Raw genomic sequence first — 9,277 nt, forward strand, 5'->3', positions numbered from 1 at the left:
CCAGCTCAGTGCCCCTCACTCCTGACCAGCTGCCCCTTACCCCCATTGTGTGGGGCAAGGGGGGTGTAGGGTATGGGGGCCCTCAAGTAGCCCCAGGCATGCTGGACCTCTGCCAGCCTGCAAGGGAAAAGCCACGGTTTCCCACAGTTTTCTCCTTTAAAGGAGAATCCATTTTTCAAGTTTGTTCGCAACACTTTCATATATCTTGTGACCCACTTTTGGGTCATGATCCACAGGTTGAGAAATGCTGATCTAGTCCAACCCCCTGAGCTCAAAGCAAGGCCATCCCCAACTATATCATGCCGTCCAAGGCATTGTCTAGCCAGGTCTTAAAAATCTCCCTGGATGGAGATTCCACAATTTTGCTGGGTAACCTGTTCCAGTGCTTTACCACCCTCCTAGTGGGAAAGTTCTTCCTAATATCTAACATAAGCTTCCCTTGCTGCAACTTGAGACCATTGCTCCTTGTTCTGTCATATGCCACCACTGAGAACAGTCCTGCTCCATCCTCTTTGGAACCCCCCTTCAGGTAGCTGAAGGCTGGTGTAATGCAGATTGCCTACCCCTGCATTAGACCATGCTGCCCACAGTTGTGAGTTTGCATTACATAATAAGCCTTAAGGCATGGGGGTAGGCTCCAGATATTCATTGAGCTATTGGATTTGAAATTTACTGCCTCCATTTGTTCAGCCTTGAGGACTCATACCTGCTTACTTGAGTCCTTGAGGTCCCCTTGCAAGTCCCAGAATGTCTGCAGCACCATTGCAATAAAAGCACTTAAGAGGCAGGAGACAGAAGCCACACACGGCAGGACTGGAAACCTCGGTGTTCTTGGAACAGCGCTACTCCCCTCAACGCAACAGCACAGCAGTTACTTTGAGTTCCTGCAGTGACACTGTTAGTGCATTGCAGTCTTGATTCAGTTTGGGTTCAGGAGGGGAGGGGGAGTAAGTATTACAGTCAGGATTCTCTCCAGCTGTTGAACTTTAGCATTTCGTTTGTTACAAGACAGTTCTGTTTATCGCTATGGCCTGCATACCCGTAGGAAAGAAAACATTCAGAAGGGAAATTAGACATGAAGCATCATGCTATCAAACAGTCTTCTTGCCATATGCAATTGCTGGTGGCTAAAATCACTCTGCCTGCCCCTGCTGCGATACATTAACTTCGGAGTTCTTGCTTTCTTAGCCTACTCACAAGTCCCTTTGAGTTATAGGCTGACTTTTTTGATGTTCTGTGGGTGTTGGACACCAAACTACCACACAGACTTTCATTACAAGTTAGGTGCCTAAATCTCTTAGGCTCCCCAGAAAATCCCAGCTACAAATCACATGGATATAAATGAGAGGGAAAAACACCTTTTCTAAAATCTAACAAAATCATCTATGATTCTATGAAAAACTCAGACAACTTGCATTTTTTAAAGCAGCCTAGAAGGGTAAGATGTATCCCTCCATTTTAAACAAGGTATGTGCCTAAATCCCTTAGGATAGATTTGAAAATCTCACATTAAGTGCATAAAAGAAACACTGGGCATTATAAGGTAGAAGCTGAATTATGCTCCATATAATCGAAGGAAAATTATGTTCAGTGCAGAGGGAAAACTCCTGAAAGCAAAACACCTCAGACAAGCTGGCCATAAGCTTTGATGCTCGATGAAGTTTGTGCAAGTCACTCAGGTTGGGCTCGCCTCAAGGGCACTCAAATAAGGGAAGAAAAGTCACCTAAGGGTGTGAAGTCACCGCACATAAATTAAAATGCCTTAAGGCCCTGCCTCAGTGCTCTCCTTCAGAAGTAAAATGGTGTTACATCATTGGAGTTTCACACTCCCTGGATTAGGCCCCATACAAGGGAGATCTCAGTCCTAGGTCTCACTCCAGTGTGTGTGGGAATATTCAATCATGCTGATAGTAGGCGCTGCGGTTAGGATGGACATGACCCCAGGAGTCTTGCTTGATCTAGCAGCTGAGAGCAGCACCGCTCAGTGGCCCCACAGCAAGCTTGGGCATACTACTTACCATCAGTAAGCTTCAGCAGTGACCCGTGTGTGTAGATGCACCATGGCAACTGGCCCATTACAGAGAAAAAAACACAGCTAGATATAAGAAAGAGAGTCATCACCTACCTGTCCTGGCTGCAGCTTGTATTTCTGTGCACTTCATAAGCAGCGCTATCAATTTGCACAGGATTTGGTAGTGTTCTTAACGTGACCTCTCCTGAAGTCAAAGCAGTGCCAGTTTCTGCTAAAAACATCTCCTTGACCTTAGGGTAGCAAAAGCTCACATGAGCACAGTCCCCACCAGCAACTTCAGAGGAAATATGGCAAAAAATCCCAAACATAGAATCATAGAAAATGAGGCTGGAAGGGACCTCAGGAGGTCATCTAGTCCAGCACCCAGCTCAAACTAGGACCATCCCCGACTAGATCATCCCAGCCAGAGCTTTGTCAAGACGGAACTTAAAAACCTCCAAGGTTGGATATTCCACCACCTCTCTGGGTAACCTGCTCCAGTGCTTCATCACCCTCCTAATAAGAAAGTTTTTTCCAAATATCCAACCTAAACTTCCCTTGCTGCAACTCAAGACCACTGGCCCTTGTTCTGTCATCTGTCACTGCTGATAGTGGGTATGGACTCAACATGTTCAAAGCCTCGGGACTTCTTTTTTAAGCTTTACTCAATTTCTGGATGCTCGCTGGCAGGGGGAGCATTTATTGCCTGACCTTATGACTGAACAAGGCCTTATACCCCTATTGTGGAAGACAGTCTGATACCTTTCTCTTTTATAAGGAATTTAGAGAAGTTGTAGGAACTCACTTTAGGAGATCTGTGAAGAATGTACATGCCCAGTAACATCCCATAGTTTTGGTCACACTGCTTTTCAAAATGACTGCACTAAATCTGTGTGCCTGCTAGCTCACCTTTAAGCTCTGGTTTCTTCTCAGACCTCCCTCCATGCACTGAGCCAGGAGCAAAATCGTCCCCAGGATTGTACTGCTGGAGAGCCAGTGGCTGTAACCCACCGGCAGACCACATACATCAAGTCCTCACACTAGCCAAGGCAAGTTAGCAGTAGTTCCTTAGCTCAGAAGACAAAGATCTGCACAGTCCTGCAGGTGGGGAATCAACCCCTGCTAACCTTCCATGCAGGGGCTCCTGGGTTTGTGCAGGACAGGGTTTCTTTTTCTCTGTTAAAAAAATATTTAAACATAAAATGAGAAAAATAACCTGTTAAAAGAGGTCTCAACCAAATGAGTCCAGTGTGGGTAACCTTTAAGGTTAAAAAAGCATAAGCCAGACCCCCAAATCCACATTTTAAAGAAACATACTGGCTTTTTTTTTTGGTGGAAGTTGTCTTTTGGGGTTTCTTACTGCAGTGCAGACAGAGCCTAAGTTTGCTTATTGTTTTTCCCTGCATCCCCCCCAGGGACATGTGGCAATTAGGGTATCTGCACCACGTCCTCAGCTTGTCCTGGCAAAGCTGTCCCAAGCATACCTGCTCCCACTTCCATGTCCCAAAACCATAAATGTAGTGGTAAAGCTGCTCTGGGGTCCTCCCCAGTGGTCACTCTCAAGTGGAGCATGGTCAGAAACATCCCTGGTGAAACATGCTTGGGGCATGGTATAGCCAGACTTTAGCGGTGCTTGCTCTCCTGGATTCACTGAGCACCATGGGTTTTGTCCTGCCAGCCCATGAGAGCTGTGCCTATGCCAAGCTCCCAAGCCTTGGCCCCTTTTGGTAACCAGCCTCATCAACCACGTGGTTGGTAGCTTCAGAAAAGGGTATTTCTCCAGAGAGGAGAAGGTCCTGAGGTGACTACAACCATCTCTGTTGCAGCCCTTCAGTTTAATTGTAAGCAAATCCTCCTTAGGGAGCCATCACCATAAGCAGAGCATGGGACAATGTGCTATGTATGGCCAGCATTGCCAAAGACAGGGACATCTGTCCTCTGGACTAGCAGACTGCTTAGAGAGCATTGCAGGACCCCAGCTTTGACATCACAAAGGCCAGCCTCACAGTGGTCAGGTCTGTTTTTGATATAATAGCTAGCAGCAAGACGCGAGAAGGAAGCCTTGACTGCCATTACCCATCATTGCTCTGGAAGCATCAAGGCATAAAAGGACTCGAGCTGTACCAGAATTTTCCTGTCCCCCTTGCTCAGTTGTGAGGCCAGTGCTGTAGTCAGTGGTATCAAAAAAGCAGCAGATGAATACCTACACCCTTCCCTCTTTTCAGTTGTGAGCCTATACAGGGTTATGACTTCTGCAGACACATGACAGCAATTAGGGCACAACTGATTATACTCACAACTGATTTGCACTTTGGCTCTTTGGTGACCCCATACCCTGTAACTGGCTTTCTGATTTAGTCTATAAGGCCACCCTGTCTTCTGTCTTTCTCCTGATAACCCATTTAATTTCCACGTGGGATTAGCTGTTAAGCCTTCTTCCTCAAGCAGTGTAGACACTAGAAAGCAGCTCAGAGCACAGTCCTGGCCTGCATGTCCTTGGTGTGACATCCTGGCAATTCTACAAAGCTCTGACCTCTGCTCTGGCCTTCCACGGAGGAAGTGAATGAATGTTTCCCCAGCTGGACAGGAAGGTCTCCCTGCGATTCCCCAAAGCCTGCAATGCTCAGCAGTCTCTGTACAGGCATCCCGACGTCCTGGGAAAAAGGGACAGTAGAAACTAGTCAGAGATGATGGAGTTATGGAAATTAGTAGTGAAGTAAGGCATTATGTGATTTCCTGCTTTGAGAACAAGATAAACATCCTCTGTATCTTCTGGAGCTATTGTACGCAACAGAAAGTGCCAATATCACACACATTATGGACTGCTGAGAGATAAGCACTTATGGCTTGTGTACACAAGGATACTCAGTAAAACTGAACCAACAGGCAGAGTTTAGCAGTTTATTCCTAAGGATTAAACTACAAAGAACTAAGGCCACCTTCCCTCTAAAGGGCAGCATCCAAACAGGCTTTGATGCACTTGTGCTTCACAAAGTAAGCAGATTTATCATGACTTTCCTGGTCACAGTGTAGATAAATCCTCACTCTGAAACCTTCCCTGGTAAGAGGGAAAGGACCTGATGCAGTAGTGCTATTCAGACAGTCACGGAAGGAGTCACAGTCTGGATGGGCAGTAAAACCTTTCCATGGTTCCTTCATGGTGCCGAACAGCTGCACAAAATGAAGAATTAAGCTATAAACAGATGTCATCCTCGGAGTGGGTCAGCTGTGTCAGACTGTGTCCTGGAACAGCTGGCCTTTCATTGTGTGACAGACATTGCCTGTTGTCCCTTGGGATCAGGCCCCTGCTACTGCTGGGGTTTCAAGAGCCTGATCCTTCAGGATAATTGCAAGTCGGGGGACCCTGGGGTTTCCCTGTTTGCAAACACGTGCCCTGAGTTGGGGCACAGCACTGCGATACTCGCATCTGGTGAATCCTCTGTAAAGGACTTCCCAAGGCGTGCAGGATAAGGCCCCTTAAGCCCTAGGAGCACATGACTGGGGTAGCTGGAGAGCACAGGCATCTCCTGGCTACCCATGTTCTCCTGCCATAAAGCAAACAGATGTCCACTGCACACAAAAAAGCAACATAAATGTTTACTACCTATTTTCATAGGCAAAATTTCAGGCATTTGAGGCACAACAAGGGCCGTGGACATCTGTTTGCTTGGGCTTTGTGCTGCTATAAACATTTTTATGGTGGCACAAAGGTGGCTTGGATCTGGGACCAACTTCCAAGGGACGTGGTGCTCGCTCCTACCCTAGCCAGGGTTGTTTGACCCCAGCATCCTTTCCTGCCATGGCACAGTGTCAGACTTGATGATCTGCTCAGGTCTCTTCCGACCCAACCAACTATGAAACTATGACATGTGTTTGCAGTCTTACTGCCCTAGTGAATAGCTGTGGACTAGGATCTGCTGGAGGGAGGGGCTGGGCCTGAAGGAGCAAGCCCTGGTTTTCAAACAGGCAGGCTCAGGCAATTGGCTCCTTCATGACAGGGCTGGGATTCTGGCCAAAGGGAGCTGTCATTGTGGGCACTGCTATTCCAGGCAAATGAGATGTGTGTACATCGTATTCATACACATACTGGCTATAGGAATCCTGATTCTGTGACACCACACTCATCTAGGAGGAAACTAAGACAACCAGTCTGCTAACTAGCCAGTCTGCTCCTAAGGTCAGGCAGGGAAGCAATAGCTCCTATCTTCTGTTTTTAGATGCATTAAAGCCTTTCAGAAGAGCCATTTGGTTATGGATGCTGGATCGGGCAGAATAATCTTTCTGCAGCAGAAATGAGGACACCTATAGATGCATTTTTTACAGAAACTTGGAAAATAGATTCTTCCAACTCTTACCTGCTAAGACCAAGCTGAGAGCCTGGATTACCATGGCAACTGCTAGGGATTTTACAAGACACCTATCCTTGCTTTCTTTTCCTTTCTCTTTTTTTCTTTTTCCTTTGTGGGGGTGCAGGGCAGATTCTCAAAGCTGACAGGAAAGGAAACAGATTACAGAATAAAAAGGGCAGAGAAAGAGACCGTCTCACAACCTCTCCCCACCCCCCCATCACATAGGGACTGGAAAGCACAAGGTCATGCATCTGGCACATCCTGCAGTGTAGCACACCTCTCTCCAGGCTGCAAGCCTTTGTGTGGGCTCTCTTAGCACAGCAAGCCTCACATGTATCATCTATGGAAACTCCGTGAGGGAGCGCATCATTCTCCCAATAGCTAAGTGACCCATTTTCCACCAATCACACAGCAAGACGGTCCATCAGTTCAGCCTCCTCTCATTAAAAAGCCCACCGTCAACAGCCTGAGGATTTTCTAAAAGGCTTCTGCTTTCTGGCTTCATGGACTGAACAAATATCACAATGTGTGGCATTAATATTTGATCATTGTTGATGTTCGTGTTCCTGTAATTAACCAATTGCACACGCACACTGGGGGGGCGGGGGAGGGGGCGGCTCTTTGCACTTTACAGCCTGGATGGATTCTGCAGGAGGCTTTAGCATGGGTGTTATTTAAGCAATAGTCGCGTCTCTTCCCTGCAGAGTACACTTAACCAAATGCCCTAGGTTTTTTATATTTTTCTTTTAAATTTTAAATTTTAGAAATTTAAGAAACAGGCAGTTGGGAGAATGGCAATAATAATTAAGGTAGAGCATTATGCTCCGTTCTAGGCCAGCTCCTGGTCCACTCTTTGACTGTGGGTAAATCAGTGCATCTTTTTCTGCCTCACTTTCTTCCTCCATAATAGTTGCTTCTTTTGCATGGAGTAGGAGAGGGAAAATGATCAAGATTAACATGTGCAAGGCCCCTGAGATCCTTAGATGAAGCCAGTCTATAAACAGAGCATCACTATTAAGGATTGTAAATCAGATAGATGATGCAGCCCTATAGCAATCAGTCAGCAGTCAACTTCCACGTATTCAGGAAGACACAAGCCAGAGCAAAAGGACGGCTTAGCTTTTCAAGATCATGGTAAAACACTGCAGTCCGTCACTCATGTGGACTGAGCGCCCACTTCAGAGCCCTCCTTTGGTTCCTTTTGGGGATAGCCATTTGTGAGAAGCAGCATCAATGTATACTTTGCCATGTCTGCTAAGAAGCTCTTCCCTGCTCTGGCAAGAGACTGTAGGAAAAATAGCCGCTTTGGCTTTTGCCTCTCAGCAATTCATAGCAAGCGTGCTCGGCTTACAGGGAGACAATGTTTTTACTGACTGCCAGACCAGGGGTTTGAAAGCCGAGCTGGGCTGCTTTGTGGCTGGAACATCGCTAGGAACAAAGATTCTCCATTCAAAACTTCGTTAGCAATCCACTGCTGACACATGAGCCTGGTTAGACCCTGGCCCTGCTTCTGCTGCTGGGCCAGCCAGGCTTCGCTAACCAGAGCAAAACCTGAGGGAGACGTCTTAGTCACTCAAGGCAGCAGATGGGACTCTGAATGCACACACAGAGGCTGGGTGTGGAGAACATAAAGGTTCATTTTTGGGTAATGCCAAGATTCGTATACATTTTGAATCCCAGAACCTCAAAACATTGGTGATCTGTGGTAATGAAGAAAGAAGCCTAGCCTGTCTGGTTAGTATCCAGGCTGATTGCAAGACAAGAGTTGATTTCTGAGAAAAAGGCTATTCCCCTGTGAGAACAGTTACAGCTGTTTGTCACAGCTGTGGCTCATGCCTGGCCCGCAAGTGGGGGAAGGGAGAGAGTGAGGGATAAGACCCCACTGATACTCTGGGCAGGCATTTGCAGGTTTTGAATCCTCAGTGGAGGACAAGGCTTGTTTTCTTTCATTAAATTAATGCTTATGGGGTCACCTGCAGCTTTCTCTTACCATAGGCTCCCGTAGGCTGCATAGGGTAGAGAGTAAAGGACCCACATTGCACACAGACCATGTCTTAGGTGACAGGTTTGAACCGAAGGAAGGGGTGGGAAGGTGGCACTGTGGAGGAATGGTAAAGCTTGTCAGTCCCTTTACATCAGCCTCCAGCTCTTTTCTGCCACCCACAGACAAGGAGTATGCCTTGTCTTGACTTCATGCTCCTGGACCCTGCTTCCTTCCACAGACAAATGTAGGATTTCCCTCCCTAAGGCTGTATTTATCTCCCTCAGCCATCTGGGAAGTTAGGAATCCTATACCATCGTCCTCCTTTGCTCCATGCCTCAGGCAGCAAATCTGCCTGCCCCATGCTTGCATGTCCCTGTACATCCAGGCCCCCTCCAGCCTCCACCTTCCCATCTCAGAGGGAGAGCTCTTTGCGCAGCAGTGCTGTTCTGCCTTCCCACATCCAAAATGTACAACCCCCGTGCATTTCTTTTTCTTTCCCCCTAGTTGGCCACGCACCCCAGCAGGTCTTTCCCCCAGATTGGGTTTCTGTGGGCCTCACCCCCTTGTACCAGGTCCCCCAAAGTACCCTTGGGCACTTCAGTGTTTGCAGTGCTCTGCGCCTCACAGCAGGCCTTAAATTACAGTTCCTGTAGAGGCAAAGTCTATTCACATGACCCATCTGTGTACCACTGAAGTACCTAAAGGACAGGTCCTCTTCCTTCTCCACGTATAGACTAAGTCCAGTGGCCAATTCCTCCACTCCTCCCCAATACAGAAGCTCCTGGTCATTTCTGCTGAGAAGGTGAGTGAGCAGCACAGACCACATGAAATGATATAGATGTTCCCCAGCCCTCACCTGTTTGGCCCTGAGCTGTTCTCATAGTTTCATAGCTGGTCGGGTCGAAAGGGACCTGAGCAGATCATCAAGTCCGA

At 47.4% G+C, this 9,277-nt stretch overlaps 2 long non-coding RNA genes across 2 annotated transcripts in view; both read right to left on the reverse strand.

Moving 5' to 3' along the window:
• Positions 1 to 2,135: 2,135 nt before the first annotated feature.
• Positions 2,136 to 6,494, reverse strand: LOC109307080. Its single transcript, XR_002100156.1, has 3 exons — positions 6,367 to 6,494; positions 2,921 to 3,187; positions 2,136 to 2,262 (listed from the first exon to the last, which is right to left on the reverse strand). It is a non-coding gene; the product is annotated as an uncharacterized LOC109307080 (long non-coding RNA).
• A 1,405-nt stretch (positions 6,495 to 7,899) lies between these two features.
• LOC109307081 overlaps positions 7,900 to 9,277 on the reverse strand; it is a 15,054-nt gene continuing 13,676 nt past the window's right edge. The window contains exon 3 of the long non-coding RNA XR_002100157.1: positions 7,900 to 7,911. This is a non-coding gene — a long non-coding RNA (uncharacterized LOC109307081). The remainder of the gene's footprint in view (positions 7,912 to 9,277) is intronic.

This window comes from Crocodylus porosus, unplaced genomic scaffold (assembly GCF_001723895.1).
Source record: "Crocodylus porosus isolate Cpor-Errol unplaced genomic scaffold, CroPor_comp1, whole genome shotgun sequence".
NCBI lineage: Eukaryota > Metazoa > Chordata > Crocodylia > Crocodylidae > Crocodylus > Crocodylus porosus.